Consider the following 16,010-nt stretch of genomic DNA (forward strand, 5'->3'; position numbering starts at 1 on the left):
TGCTGGTTTGTCCAAACTGATCCACAGACCATCCCCTCCACACCCTGGCACAAAATATTTAACGCCCTTAAGATCTCCAGCGCAAATAATTGATGTGACTGCTTCTGCCTGGGGCTGAGGCTCCTTACTGGTCCCAGTGTAAGTGTGGGCTGGGGATTAGGGTGGGGAAGTGAATCTGCAGAAATGTGAATCTGCAGAAATGTGAGTCTTTAAGACGGGTGCGATAAAGACCTGGGGCAAAAAAGCAGGGCACCCCATCTTGTGTCCCAGGGCGAGGCGTGGGTCTCCTCCGGCTGTCGGGAGCAGCTCTGCTGCGTGGCGGAGGGTCGGGGATTGCAGTTGCCATCTGCGATTGCTCTGTGCTGACACGATGCTGCTGAGTTATGCAACCAGCCCGTGCCCTCCGGGGAAAATTCATCCTGCGCATATCTGCAGAATAGTACATGCAGGGATAACAAACACCGAGGGGACAGTCCTACCCTGGGGCTGTTTGCTTAAAACCCAGCTGCCTTCTGCAACCCCCCCCTCGCTCCATCCGTGGCCGTGAGTCTGCACCGATCCGGCTCCGTCAGTGACACAGCTGCAGCAGGGATGGATGCACTTATATAACGCAACCTGGCATACGCAGCGTGGACGCTTGGCCCAGATAGGAGCCCGGCGCCAGCCGTACGTTCACCGCAAACGCAGAGTGTTGTGCCGTGGGGAGCATTCCTCTGGCTTTACGTTTATGGGGCAGTAGAATATTTGGTGTGCTTTCCTATAGGGTTTTTCTGATACGTTGTGTATTTGTGCGTTCAAATCAGCCTACCCCTGGCTGTTATTAAATGCAAATCTTAAATCGGAAACCTGCTTGAGAAGCTTAAAATGGGATTTAGAGCAGGGCCTGAATTCTGCTCTCAGGTAATTTAAGTTGACCGAGAAACTCAAGTAACCTCTTCCAACTTAATTGTGGCACTGGCGCGTAGCTTAGAGTGCTGCTGGGTCATGCAGTGAGGAGCTTTTCCCCAGGACAGCTTCAGACCCTGCTCAGCCTTGGTTCATGTCATAACTTGGAAAACCGTAACCTTCCCTGACCCAGGCAAGCAGATTTTTGCTTATTCTTTGGTATGCCACTGATGTCTTCCGATTTTGCTTCATGTCCCAGCAGCTTTGCCTTTAGTTCTGCTACAGATGCTGCACGCACCTGCCAGTCAGCAGGCTTCATGCTCTGTTACCCTTCCAAAATGCAGATATTAAATGTCAGTTCTCAGCCAGGGAAGTGTTTCTGGCTTGGTTTCTGCTGGACACCAGGGTGTCTGGGGTGGAGATGAGCCTGCCTTATGTCCTTGCTGCCCTTACCAGTGCTGCTGGTGGCCCAAGGGTTGTAGGTCCAGCAGAGGTGGGCAGCATTTCCCTGGGCAAAAGAAAGGCCTTCTCTTTCTTATTTGAACACTGTGCTTCCCTGCCTTCTGCAGAAGGAGTATCTCTAAAACCTGAGATTGCTGTTCCCAAAAGCGTGCCTTTTGGGCAAAGAGGACAAAAGCCTTTCTAGTACAATTAGGGAGTGGCTGGATTGTGCTAGGTACATGCTGATCATCTTGATTGCTGTGTGATAGCCCAGCACTGGCTGCGAAGTACACTGAGTATGTCACCTCTCCTTGTTGGTACTGAAAGGTTGGGGCCACTCACCTCTCTCCTCTTTTCCTGCAATGTGAACATCTTTTTTCTTTGCGTGTCTTTTTTTTTTGTAGCTGCCCTCTGAGCTCCCCAGGGCAGGCGAGGGGCCTCCCATGGACACTGCTTCAGTGGGACCCTCTAACACTGGAGGTTTGTGCAAAGGAGTGAGGTACAGTGAGAGCACGTGGCTGTTTGCTGCTCGCTGGAGTGGCACCAGTGGTCTTGGCCACAGAAACAAGGGGAGCAAGTGGCAGCATCACCCATCACCTACAGTTATCCATTTAAGAAACTTCGTAGTTTTAATTCACATAGGACATCAAACTGCAATGGTGTTGATCAGTGTAGAAGGCAGCTTGTTCTGGTAAATCCTTCCATGGTATTTTCACTGTGGATAAAACAGTAGGTCTGATTTTTGCGGTGGATGCTCAAGGTGAATGGCAGGAATGTGTGCATGTGGTGTGGTGCAGACTGCCACATCTCAGGGGCTGCCTTCCGCAGGAAGGTGTCTGACAGCCAAGGCCAACCCGGTTCACTCCAGCACTCCTCCCCCTTCTCTGTCACTGGTTTTGATCATTCCGGTTTCAGCTGAAAGTAACTGTTCGCATTTGCATTGTTCTCCTCTTTGCATTTTCAAAATGCAACAGGAGCTGATGCTGAGCAAGCTCATCTGCTCTCCCTGCATGATGGTGCCTATCCCTGGCGAGAGCTCTCTGGTGCTGTGCCCAGCCGCTCCTGAGCACCACTAATAAACTGCTGCCCTACAGAATTTCAGACCTGGAGGGCAGGGATTGGGTGCACATCAGCAGTATCTCTGCGAGATGTCAGTGAGCAGGGCTGTTGCATCAAGCTAGGTCTTCTCTGTTAGTAGCACTCGACTCAAATTTTACCATATGGTAGAAGTGCCCTGACCCCATGGCCCAGGAACAGGTGAGCAAGTCAAGGAAAAGGATAGTGGCTTTATTTCTGAAACAATGTTGGTTTTGACTTCAGACTATTTTCAGTGTGGTTTGCGAATCTTGGCACGGACCAAAGCCATGGGACAGTAAAAGCAAGGTCAGTTCCTCATCTTGGCAGTAGCAGTGGGTGCAGCATCCCAGGCCCACCCTGTGGGGTGGTGACGTCTTTTTGGGCAACGTTGATTCTACCTGTGGAGAAGCAAAGCCCTGAGGATGAACTGGATCATGTCACCTCTGGCCAGGTGTGTTAGTGTTTGCGTTTGCTCACCGTCATCCCCCCTCTCCCTTCTGGGAGAGGCCGCTGCAGTTGGATTTAAGGAAGCTCCCAAGGAGCGAGTCACAAATCTAGGTACAGAGCATGAGGAAGAACTTAGGAGTTAAAGCAGGCTCTCGGCCCCCTTCCCTTGCACCCTGTGTTCCCACGCAGGGGTAGATAATGTGATTAACGTGAGAAGGTGCTGGGTTATCTCTCCCTCCCCTGCACCGAGTCCTCTGATACCACGCAGACCACATTGCCACCTCCCATCTCTGCTGTGACCCACACATTAGTCTTGTCTTCCTTAGGTGCTGGATGAGGACTCTATGGGCTGCTGCTTCATATCCTGCTGATGCTGAATGAACATTCAACCTGATTAAACTATAAGTGGCATCAGTGGAGGGATTAAAAGCTCTTGAACAAGCCCCTGAAACAATGTGCGTCAATGGAGTGAGCTCTCCTGTCTCAGAGCTGTGAGCTTGGGGCTGCTCAAGCAAGCGCCTTCCCTGAAAATGCTCCTACTCCAGGGAAGCACAAACAGAAACGCTGCCCTACTTGCTAATGAAGCTGCACCACAGGAGAAATCTTCCAGAAAATTCCTCACGTGATTGCCCCTGACCTGATGTCTGGGTGCCTCTTGCAAGCCTGCCTTCTCAAACAGAAAGGCTTTTTTTCTGATTGCCGCCTGCAAAGGCGGCATCTCCCAGTTAACCTCTCCTGAAAAGCTGTGTGCTCGTAGCCCTGGCTTCTGCTCTGAGCAGCAGAAGCAGCCTCTTCCTTTAGAAGTGTGTTCCTCAGGCATGGCTTTCTTTAATGAGATTTCCTAAGGCTAAGGGATTTGAGTAATTTGCTGGGCAGTAGCAGTTTTTCTTCAGCAGGTCTCTTTTGCTGCTCTGTTGCTGTCGCTCGGTGTCTCTGCAGAGCCCCTCGCTTGTGGCCGGTGGGAGAGGACCTGCCCCTGCTGAAGGGGGGAGCTAAATTCACCCTCCCAATTTTTTCCATGTAACTTTCTGAGCTCAGAGCTCAAGTTTGGGAAAAATTAAACTGATGTTAACTCCTGGAAGATTTACCACCTGTGCCTAGCACAAGGGGTGAGGAAGTGAAGCAGGGCCCTTTCCTTGGGGTTGAAGGTTTGCAAGTGTTTCAGTGACTTCCAGCCCCGTCCCCTGCTGCAGGAAGCCCTCGAGGCACCGGTGGGCAGAGCTGACCGCAGTGGGGAGAGCCCCGGGTCCCTCCATCAGGCAGGTGGGTCCCAGCTTTCATCGAACCATCACTACTGGTTCCCGGTACAACCCCTGGCTTCAGCTCTGCTGGTCCCTCTGAAGGTTCTGACATCCTGAATGACCTATTTCCAATACAGAAGTGACATTGTGTGCATGTGTGCTGTTCCTCTGCTGGGTCCAGCCCTGCTGCTGGATGGGATGTCCACAGGGAATTTGCTGGGTTGCAAGCAAACTGGATGGAAAATGCTGGTGGCTTATGTGCAGAGTTGAGCATTTCTGCGTCCCTGAGCTCGGAGGACAGGAGGGTGCGGTGCCAGCACTGTAGATGAATTGGTGCAGCACCCTTGGTGCTACAGGGACCATGGGGGATGCTGTACATTGGGGATTTGGCCAGAGCAGGGACCGGTGCAGCAAAGGTTTGCCCATTCTTCCCTAAAATCCCTGGCACTGAGCATCCTCGTGGGCTGTCGCAAGTGCAGCACAGCCACGCTGCAAACCCATCCTGCTCTGCTTTCAGTTGCGCTGAAATGGATTTTAACCACCTCTTGCTGAGCCACTTGAGAAGCTGAGGCTGCTGCTGACGCACAGGGCGAGCGGTGCAGGGTGTCCCCGGTGTCACAGCTTGTTCCAACTTTCCTGGTGGAGGACCAGGAGCCAGTGCTCGTGGGCACATCACGTGGAGCCTCAAGGCTGGGCTCTGCTGCAGTAATGCTCATCCTTGTTCCAGCTAGGCTGTCACCACAATGAGCCCTGCAGGATGGGGCTGTCTTATGGGTGTGCAGGGTGATGTTCAACCCCCAGACAACCCATCCTAGCTCAGCCCACATGCTGGGGCAGCCGGATGCATACTGACTTTGGCAGTGTGCTCTGTGCATGGCTGTCTGAATCACTCCTGAGAAATAAATGACTGTAAACTGACTCCAGACCCACAGTGCCTGGATTGATAACAAAAGCACTGCAAAGTAGAGAGATGTGACAGCACCCATCTCAGACTAACTGGGACCAGTGGGAAGGCTGTTCGAGTGGGTGCCCTCTCCGCAGTGGTGTCCTCCAGTCCTTCCATCCAGCAGCCAGATGATTCCACCACCAATCTGGTTACCATTGCACTGTCCACCCGGTGCAGTTGTTCGTAGGCATTGCTGTTCATGCTCATTATTTGGGGCTGTGTAACAAGAAGGCGTGCTCTCATCTCGAGTTCTCCCAGACCCTCAAATGGTGCTTTAATTAAGGCTTGGGAATGAAAGGAGGGGTGCAGCAAGCACACTGAACCAGTGATCCTGCTTGCTTTACCTATGTGCAGTCTGGGTTGGATGGCAGCAGGGGTGCTGGCAGGATGCTGTCACAATCTAGTAACAGGGACAAAACCACTGACATACCTGACCTCTTTCTCTCCTTTCTTGTTTTTCTTGCAGGTTAATTTACCAGGGACCCATAATCTCCATTATTTACGTGCAACGAGGGAAGTCAAAGATATAAGGGAAGATGATGATACAGAAGATCCCTGGTCTGCAGGATCTCTGGCAATGTGAAATCTTTGGGTGTTACTTTTTGTTGGGAAGAGGTGTTCTGGGGGTGTGGGAGGGGTCTGCAGGGGCCTGTAAAAGAGCACAAGCTGGCAACTATCACGCTCGCGAGACTTTTAAACAAGATCCAGAGAGTAGATCCCCTGCCCAGCCCTCCCCATGTCTCCTGTGCTGCCATTGACTCAGTAGATGTTTCTAGGGAAGATCTGGTTCCATAAGGAGTTGGGAATCGGCAGCCTGGCAGCGAGGTGTGCTGCCAGGCACCAGCTCTGAGTCCTACAGGGCACAACTCTGGGTTTAAAGCTATTGCTTTCACCTGGGGGAAACAGGAGCAAAGTGATGGCTAGGCTTGCACTGGGAGTGCAGTGCTTTAGAAAAAGTGAGTCTCTTGGGTCACATGTTCCAAGCACCTAAATAATTTCATAGCCGGGCAGCTTCTGAGTAGGTGGATGCTGCCCAGGCTATGAGCAGTTGACATTAAGATAGAATAGCATAAACAAGCTGGAAAGCCATTCAGCAAGGCAGGTCTTGAATGAAGGCAGACCTTCGTTCTCCCTGAGCTGGATTTCACTAGTGACGTTTGTTACAGTCTTTCTATATAGAGGGCAACGGGGAGCCCATAGGTACATTTTCAGGTGGACATCATCTGCAGACAAAAGAAACAGAAAGCAGTCCACTTACTCTGATTCATTTAATGCCAAACTTCAGTTGTTAGGAACAATAATTGGGAGAGGAGGAGGTTTGGCCTAAATGGCTCAGGGGCTGGATTCTAGCCTCCCGCAAAACACTTTTCCCTGCTAGATAACTATCTCCAGGAAGCAAAAGGCAATGCTGCTGTTTAGGTTTGGTTACAGTACAGTACAGCTCAGGTAAGGAGATTGGAACCTCGGGCTGAGCAGTTAATACTCGATTTCCTTGCCTATATTTAGAGCAACACTAATATTCTGGGGCTGACCCCGTGTTGATGGTCTTTAGACTTTGCTCACTGTAAATGCAACGTAAAGCACCACCTCTTCTCTACCCTGCAGGTTCTGAACCAACTAAAACATTTCTCACCAGGCTAAATCACCCGGCAGTGGTTTGGGGAGTGGGCTGCTCTGACCCAGCATCGCTCACAAACTGCCCAGGTGCTCAGCCCTTACCCCAGCCGGAGCTGGCCAGGGCCATGGGCAGAAGAGGGTCCCTCTGACCCCCTTGTCCCTGGCTGTGGCAACTGCTCCTTGCTTGCATGCAGGCTGCAGCTTTCCTGTGTCATCACTGGAAGGTTCCTGAACTAGCAGCACCTCCTTGTGTCTACTCAGTGTCCTTTGCTGACCTCATGGGAATGAATGGAAATGCAGGAAATTCAGGTGGGCTAAGGCAGAGCTAAAGTAGGGAAAGGAGGGAGGGGTTTTTTCTGTTCCATATATTCCAGGATACAAAGCTAAGGCTGTCACTGGAGGAAGGCCAGGTCCCTCTTAGGAGGATGATGCCAGAAGGCTCCAGACCATCTGTCTGTGACTTGTGAAGGTTCGGACAGCACAAACACAGTGCCAAGCCCCCGTTCCTACACTGCTCTTCTGTTTGGTCCTAGAGATGCTTCTGTGGGCTGTGGCCAGCCACAGCCAGACCATGACGGTACAGACTCCTTCCAGGCTGGTTACTGGGGTTTGAGCAGTTTGGGGTTGGTTAGCAGGCGCTGTGCTCGGCCCTGGCCACAGAGCGTTCTCAGGGGCTTTGGCTGCTCTCATTTCTCTCTAACTAGCAGCAGATCCCTGCAGTGGCCGTGCTGAGGAGCCGCAGGTGGGTTTCTGGGGAGGGCTTGCAGAGCCCTGCATCCTGCAGGAGGGCTGCAGTGAGATGAGAGCTGAACCCTGTAGTTCCCAAGTACAGCGTTAGTGCCCTGACCACTGGACCATCCTTCCTTCACCTGACAGCCTTTGCTCCTGACTGTTGTAACTGTTATAAACTAACCCTGGCTTGAATGGGTGCAATTAAGAGGGCTTTACCCTCCCAGCCCTGCTTGCGTGGCTTTCCCTGCTGGAAGGGCCCCTCACCAGGTGTTACATCCCAGTTGCAGGGAGCTTCCTAGCAGGAGGTTTCCACGTGTGGAAACCAAGCCTGAAACGCAGGACGTGGAGGTGGAAGGGGGTGAGTGGGTTGCCCACCGGGACCCCTGCCTCCAGCCAGCTGCCAGCACCCTGCTCTTCTCTGGGGACACAGGAGTGAGCCTGGCAGGCGGCTCCGATTTGGAGAGCAGGCAGGCAGGCAGCGTCCAGGCAAGCCCTGGGAGGATCAACCCTCTTTGGTCTGCTGCTGTTTCAGGCCATCTTCAAACCACACGTCTCCACCTCAGCTTTTGCATTGCAGATGTGTTTTTAAAGCAGCTTGATGTTAGTGAGCTAGACCGTAGTGCCTTACTTAGGATTTAGCAAACACTTCCAAGGACAAGTCCTAGGGCTGCTAGCCTTTGGCCAATGTGGATGTTTCCCTGATTAGTTTGTCCTTTTAAGAGCATTTCTCCCTGATGATTTTGCTGCTGTTTGTGCTCGACTCCTCAGACTATATGGGAACCTGCCTTGTGTTTACAGCTCCCAGCATCTCTCCTCCCAGTTACTTTGGCCCAGACCAGCACTCCCCCTAGAACAAGGTGGGAACAGGGAACAGCTCAAACCTGCATGTGCTATGGGATGGAGGATGTTTAGGCTTCTCTTCCCAGGTGGGTTTATCGGGCACCTCCTGCCCAGCTCCTGCAGGCTGAACTTCTCCCTCCACTGTAGAGGTTTTTGCTATTAGGATGCGCCGCTGGGAACACTCAAGGTTAAGCAAGCAGCATCGAGCCTGCAGCCCATTGCCCAGCCCAGGGCCAGGCTGTCTCCATCTCTTCCTGGCCACAGCGAAATGCCGGGGGGGGCCTGATCAGTGGCGGGGGGAGCCAAGCACGCTCTCGTGAAACCCTGCCACCCTCTGGGCTTGTGGGGCCCCAGCCGGTGCCTGTGCTGGGGGAGTGATTGTATGAAACTGTTTACTTCTGACTATGCTGTTTACAAGAGGGATGTGGGGTGGGTGGGGGGAACAAGCCAAGCCTCAGGAGGATTGGGAAACGTGTTATCTGCACCAGCCTACAGCAAGGCTGACACCGCTGGCATCGTGCAGGTGTCACGGGGATCTCCCAGCCAGCTTCGGTCCATGGGGAGGAGAGAGCAGAGGTGGCTCTAGCCTAGAGGGGTTAGATTAGCTCCCCCTTGTCCCCTTGCTGCTGTGTTTGAGGTTCAGCGGTGCTAGTGATGGATAAGAGTTACCCCTGTGGTCTTCCTTTACTCCTCAGGACCCAGCTCCTTCACATATCAGAGGCTCCCAGAGCCTTTCTGGAGCAATAAGACTTAAAACAAGCATTACCATCGTTGTGGAAATCCTCCGTTGTGTGCGTTGTATGTTTCCTCCGTATGCAGTACCGAGTCTGGGTTTAAGCCTGCCAAGCGTCATGGGGCAACTGCTTCGGGGCACGAACTGGGACATGTGTCCCTGTGCTTTCTGTGGGTCTCAAGAGCAGGGAAACAGGTTGCTGCTTTCCTTCGTTACCCCAGGCGTGCGCTCTCCGAGCCTCACACTACAGCTGCCCGGGGCAAGGTGGGGCTTCTGGTCCTGTTTTGGTGACACCGCTGCGGGACGGGCTTGCGGCGCTCAGCCCCGTGCCGGTTCAGCCGTGCTGCAGGAGAAGGCTGCGTGCTCTACCCCAGCTCCTCGCAGCCTCCCATCCCGTCAGCCAGGCTGCGCAGGATCCAAAGCTCGGCAGAGGAGCAGCGTCTGGAAAGCAGAGCCCCCGGCTCTCTCGGCAGCGGGATGCGGCCGATGCTCATCCTGCTGGCTCCCTCGCCAAGGTGCTGCCGGGAGCCGTTGCCCGTGGTGGGGAGGGCTGTGCCGGCGGCTTCTCTGCTGCTCGGCTGGTTACTGGGCACATCGCAGCGTGTGGCCCTTCGTGTCCAAAGGCATTTCACACTTCAGAGCGGGGTGGCGGGTGCAGCTGGAAGGGAAGCGCAGGAAGCTGCTCTCTTCCAGCTGCGACCTGACAAATCCTGTTTCTCTGCAGTCTGCCCAAGTGGTTTTAACTCCGAGGGTGATGTCCAGGTTGCTGGAAGAGCTCCTAGGGGCCACATAGGAGTGCTTAGTGTCCCCATTCTGGCGCCTGCCCCCTCCCCAGAAGATGCCCAGCCCACCCCGGGCCTTCAGCTCACTCATCCAGCAAAACCCAGCAGTTTTGCAGAGGCGAGCCGCTTCCCTGCCACACCGGGGAGGTGCCGGGGCCCCAGCAGCGCTGGGTGAGCCCCAGGACAAGGACACCTTGGCCCAGCCCTGCTCCGGGCTCCCCCTGCTCCCTGCAGCCCCTGTGCTGAGCTAGCAAGAGCAAAAGGCTTAAACCCAGACTCCAAACTAAAGATAATGATACTAGTAAATGAATCTGTATTTTTCTTTTTTTTTTGCACAGAAGCTGGTAATCTAGGACCTATGTGTGAACAACTTTATATAAATATTTTTTGTACTTGGTTTACTCGGGTTGGTATGAGACGTTCTATTTAAGTTCTTTAAACACTGTGGATACCCTGATGTGTATGAGTGGCAGAGGCTTTGTAAATTAAGAGACGTTTGTGTGAATAAAGCTATTTGATGGGGTTGAAAAGCCACACACAACTTGAAACACAAGCTCTGTGCGTCTGTCCTCAACCATGCTACCAGCAGCGGGTTTGCAAGGAAGGGGAGTCCCCGAGCAGCGGTGGGTAGACCAAGGCCCTAAAGTGGTACTGGCTCCATCCTGGAGGACAGGTCCAGCTAAGACTGGGCAGGGCTAGCCGGCCTGAGCCCGGGGGCTTAGGGCACTAAACCAAGGCACAGTGGCTGGTGCCAGCCAGAACGTGGCTCCCTGGCACGTGGAGCCTGTGGCCGTTTATCCTTGCCCTAGATTAGGATTAGCCCCATTCTCGCTGCAGACACCAAGAAAGCCACGGCGATTAGCGGGGCTGGCAAGCTTGGCGTCTGCCTGTGGAAACACCTCCCTGTCCTGCCCCTTGCCTGGCAGCCCTGTGGTTCGGGAGCCAAAGAGGATGAGCAGCCACTTGCCCAGCTGGTCACCTGCTCCAGAAGTGGCTGCAAACCCAGCAAGGAAAATGTCCTGCAGAATTCCCACTTTAGTAGCCACAAATATTTTCTCCCTTTGCACCGATCCTCTGCCCCAAATTCCAGAAGCACAGACCAAAACCAAGCCAGTCACAGCGGCTGGGAGCCCCCGTAGCCCTCTTTCCAGCCAGGATCCCCAGTGCCATGGCCGACATCCATGATGGGAGAAGCACAGCAAGGCTGAGCCGCATCCTGCAGCGATGAGAAGTTTTCCTTCGGGCAGAGAACGGCAGCCAGCGATTTCCCGGGTGTCGAACAGCTTGCGACCACCCTGAGCCAGCGCGGGACACGGGGTGTCCTGGCGCATGGGGCCGCGCGCCGCCGCTCGCCAGCCCTTGTGTAACGGTCCCGCAGCCTCATGCAACCCGGGGCGGCTGCAGCGCCCGTGCTGGGACGTGCTTGGCGGCCAGTCGCTGCCTCCTGCTTCCCCTCTGGCAGCCCCAGTACTGCCAGCCGCGTGGCTGTGGGCTCCCCCCGCGTGGCCATCAGCATTGTGTTCCCTAATAGCTACCGACAGGGACCTAAAATGGATGCTTTCAGCCCAGTGGGGCCGCAGTGGGGCTAGTTGGCCCCAGACGGAATGATGCCGAGGGGCCAGAGCTGCGCTGCTCACTGACAGGCAAGCAAGGAGGGGCCCAAGCTATGTTTTTCTCGCCCCCCCCCCCCCCCCCCCCCCCCCCCCCCCCCGCCAGCTTCCAGCTGGGTTATCTTGGGGCTGAGGGGCATTGACTGCATGGCACCCACTGCGAGGGCAACCCTGGCTGCTCAAACATCCCCCCCGCCCCGTCCTGCCCAGAGCATCCTGCCTGCAGGCAGGGAAGGGGCTGGGTTGGCTCTGGTCACACTGGCAGTGGGTGTGGGACAAGCCCCGAGACTGTCCCTGTCCTGGTGACAAATGCAGCTGCAGAGAGCGGCTGTGCCACACTGCTGTCCCCCACCGCAGGTGGTCAACCCCAAACTCCCCAGCACAAACACTGCTGCACCTCCAAGGAGGCTTGTTTTGCTCTCAGGACTTCTCTCTTTTAAGCTACACCAGTGACAAGGATCATTTTACCAACCTCCAGGTTGACGGCATCATGCGCTTCTCTGTGATCGGACACGTAACATGCTCTGTGAGCTCCTGGGGCCACAGCTCTCGTTAGCTCAGCCCCTGCGAATGTGAGGAAGATGAAATCCAGCAGGGTGGGAGCCTGGATCACCTCGCACGTGTGCTGCCGCGCTGCAAACGAGAAGCCGGTAAGGGCAGGTGACCGCATGGCACAGGCAACAGCTGAAAAGCTTTTAACATCATTAGCGGAAAGAGGTTGGTGTCAGTCACCAGGAGAAATGTTTCACTCTGGATTTGCTCTCTGGAGACCTGTTATTTTGTATGCAAAGAGGGCTGCTAAACTCCACAAAGATGCTTCAAGTATTTGGTAACTGACAAAAGTACCCCAGCACCAGCCATCCCCTGTCCTGCCGCTCCGTGCTGGAGTAAAGCTGCACATGGCAAAAGCCATACCAGGCAGCAGGGCGAGGGTGGGATAGGCAAGGAAACCCATGGCAGCCACCATGACCATGAAGCCAATAGTGGTGCCAGCACCAACCTCACCCCGGAGGGATTTAGCATCAGAGAGCAGAGGTGAGATGCTGCCGCCATCGGCTTTGCTTTCCCTCTCCCTGCTTTGACACGTGGTAGGAACATTTTCAAGACCTTCCTCTTCACAAAGGCTCTGGTACTGCATTTTACAGCTAGAGCACTAAGTCATTCAGTGCAAAACGTTAAGTCCATATTTCTTTTAAGATCTCTTGAGCTCCTCAGGCAGCAGCCACTTAAGCAGTCCTCGCTGGACCACAGAGAGACACCAGCTGCTCGAGCCGGTAGGAAGAGAGCAAGGCCTGTTTTATTGTTACAGGACATTCATCTGCCTCATCTCCACATTGATGAATAGCTCTATTTTACCCTGTGTCAGGCTCCAGCAAAGCAGAGGATGAACAGCTAAAGCTGCGGTAAGCCCACACACTCCATTTAGCCGGGAGATGACTCAGACGAGGCTCTTCATGCGGGTGGAGGTGATGATGAAACGCGAGGGTATGAAAACCAGCACGCTGGTGAGCGGGGGCTCTGCTCTCCCCGCCGGCTGCCGTGCTGTGAGGCAGGAGGGCAGACCCTCCTCACCCTCTGTCCCCCTCTTCGGTTGCAGGACAGTCATGGGGGTCCTCGGCACAGGGACAGCCCAGCCCTGGTGCTCTGCCGCATGGTGGATAAGGCTGTGGATGGCATTAAGCTCTCACTTATTAAATACCTTTTATCTTATCGCACACGGCATCCCAACAGCTCTCCAGCGCCAGCTCGGACAGGAGCAGTGCAGCCCGCAATGTGCGTGGGACGGCCACGGCCACCCCATCCTTCCCCCTGCAGAAACCTCAGGCAGCCCCAGGGATGCCAGCCCTGCCTGGGGGACCCGGGGGATGGAACAGGGAGAGCAACATCGCCCAAACCACCTCCTGATTCCAACCAAGGCTTCAGAAAAGAAAGATGGCCAAGTCAGAAAGCCAAATATATTTTTTGCCTGCTATCTGCCTCAAATGCGCATTTGTGGAGCTGCGCAGGGTGCCCACCCCGCACACGCTCCTGCCTCTCCCCACGGCAGGACCGCACGTGGCAGAGGCATCAGCTTCTCCCAGAGCCACTTCAGGTCAGTCTCAGTGCCACGAACAAAAGCTGCTTCTCCTCTCCAGCTCGTTTCCTGGCAGAGTTAATGGCCTGCGCTCCTCTGGGGACCCAAGCACTTGCGAAGACAGGCTGGGAGGCAAGAAGCAAGGGAGGGAATTAAGACCTTATTTCCTCTGCCAGAGATAAGATCTTTAAACAAGCTTCTCAGCCAAGAACTTTTTTTTTTTTTTTTCACAGGTTTTGCAAGGGAATCTTGTTCTCTAGAATTGCATCCGCCTCCAACCCCACTTACAGCTGCCAAAGCCTGCGCTTCCCCCGGGACCAGCCTGCGAGTGGCGGAGATGGATGAGCCGACACAGACACGACTTCACGCTTGCTGTCCTGTCACCGGAGCCAGGGGCTGTCGGTATTCCCAGAGTGACCCCCCCCTCCTCTGGCCCTGTGTTGTGGCCCTGCCAGCCCCCACGGATCAACCACACGGACCACTGCCGTGCAGTGGCTGGATGAGGCCCCTGGGGTGAGCATCCCCATGAGCAGCAGCAAAGCCTGACCCAGCGACACACCGCTCCAAGCTCCAACTCTGCTCCATCTGCATGGATCCAGCCCCACAGTCATTCCTGTTTTAACCCGGGAAGGGCCAGCATCTGTGGTCTTGTGAAAGAGGTTCTTTCCCCCTCTGAAAAGCCTTCTGGAAATCGGTGAGGGGCACTAAACCGGCTGTGCAGGGTTCACCTCCCCTGTTCCACAAACCCAAGCAGGTCATTACCTTACCGTGAGCCTCAATTCCTCCTTGTAACACAGAAATGCCCCAGTACTGGCCCTGTGTTTGGGGAAAACAGACAAATGTTCCCCAAACCACCATAGGCTTCAATAGCAAGAAATAAATGCCCCTGCCTTGCTCCTGTCCCGGGGGTTTGCAGCCCCCCCTTGCTTGGAGGCTGCTGTGGGAACAAACACTTTGGGCTGATTTATCCGGCACATAGGCGCTGCAGATTAACGCGCCAGCCCTGAGAGATGGAAGGGAGCACAAGCCAGCCAGCCAGGCGATAAATCACACGACACAGGCTCCAGCTCTGCCTGCCGTGCTCTACCCTCTGGTACTAAAAGGTGCTGGTCACCATGTTCCCAGTGGGATGAATGCTGGAGCCTCGGAGCTGCTTTCATTCTCCCATGCCCTGGGGAGGGCAGACGCCCGGCTCCCCGCGAGTGCTGCGTCCTGACATTAGCCCGACTGTGCTCCCCGTCAGCCGCAGCCCCGAGCGGGGACTGACCGCAGGGGATGACCGGGGGACAAGGCTGCAGGCTCAGCAAGTTTCCCACTTCCCATCTTCGCTCTCTGTCCCACATCCAAGCAAACGTAACCCCCTTGGGAAGTTTTCCTGGAAAAAGGGGGATGCAAGCTCACTGCTCGGGCGAGCCTGCCAGCAAGGGCCATCTCTTGGGGTCTGGGACACGATGGCCTGCCTTGAACTTATGCTCATGGATGTCTGTCTTGCAAAGCGCAGCACAGCACAAGGATATCCGAACAGGCTTTTGATGAGCTTCTAGCAAGATAAAGGAGCTTCCATGACCCCGCTCCATCTTCCTGAGCTAGATCATCGGTAAACCAACCGCTGCTGTAGCCTGCAGCTCAGACGAGCTCTCACCTCTCACGTCCTGCACACGTGTCACAGTACTTAAATTAATGTCACCGCTGGAAAAAGGAGGGTCTGTCTGCCCTAGGACTTCCCTTCGGTGCCAAGACCTGTCCAGGCTGTCCAACCATCAAACACTCAGCAGGGGAGGAAAGGAGAGCTGACAGAGAAAGGCTCCCTTTCCCTTACCTGAGGAAATCCCGAGCCCTCAGCCCTGCACGTAGCAGATCTCAGGGATGAGCACAGACCAGGGAAGATTTCTGCCCCAAACCAGCCTCCAAACCCACAAACTTCTTGGCCTGCTGTAGGGAACCAGCTACCCCAAACTCCAGCAGGTCTAGGTTGTGAAGCTCCCTCCTAGGGTGCCATTAGTGGGTGTAATGACCTGGAGATAATTGCTGCCTTGGAGACATAATTAACTCCTTCCTGGCCTGGTCCAGCTGGGGCTTTTGCATCCCAGGAGAGCAGTTCCCCTCACCAAGTTCCTTAGAAAACTTACACCCCTCTTCCTTCTTCAAGTGAGCCTTCTGAATCACAGCCTGAGGAGCAAAGCAAGTTCGCTGATGTGTGGCAATGATTTGGATTTGGGATATATGTGGAATGTATAATTTATTTCAGGTATATGAGGCACCAGTGAAACTGTGAGCAAGCAGTGAGTAAATCAGTCACACCCGTGTGATAACGGGGTTTGAAGCAGCTGAGTGCAGCCAGCTGACGGGCATCCCTGCTCTGAAAGTCCTGCTCCCATGGGGCCAGGCAAACACGATGAGTTATGGGTCCCATCCAGGGACACAGGGACACAGTCAGGAACCCTGGAGGAGGTGGTGACATTAGGAGACTTTTATGACAGCGCTGCCAGCAATGGCCACGGCGATACAACCTCTAGCAGAAAGGCCTGTATTGAACAACCCTCTGTCCCCGCGACAGGAATCACCCTGAACCAGGCGCTGCCCAA

The 16,010-nt window shown here is 54.6% G+C and overlaps 1 protein-coding gene across 1 annotated transcript in view; it reads left to right on the plus strand.

Annotated features, from left to right (window-relative positions):
* Window positions 1-10,289, plus strand: part of STK35 (serine/threonine kinase 35) — an 18,911-nt gene extending 8,622 nt beyond the window's left edge. The window contains 1 exon segment of the mRNA XM_030008769.2: window positions 5,504-10,289. The gene's annotated coding sequence lies outside the window, so the exon portion shown is untranslated.
* The last annotated feature ends 5,721 nt before the right edge of the window (window positions 10,290-16,010 follow it).

Source organism: Aquila chrysaetos, chromosome 3 (assembly GCF_900496995.4).
Source record: "Aquila chrysaetos chrysaetos chromosome 3, bAquChr1.4, whole genome shotgun sequence".
NCBI lineage: Eukaryota > Metazoa > Chordata > Aves > Accipitriformes > Accipitridae > Aquila > Aquila chrysaetos.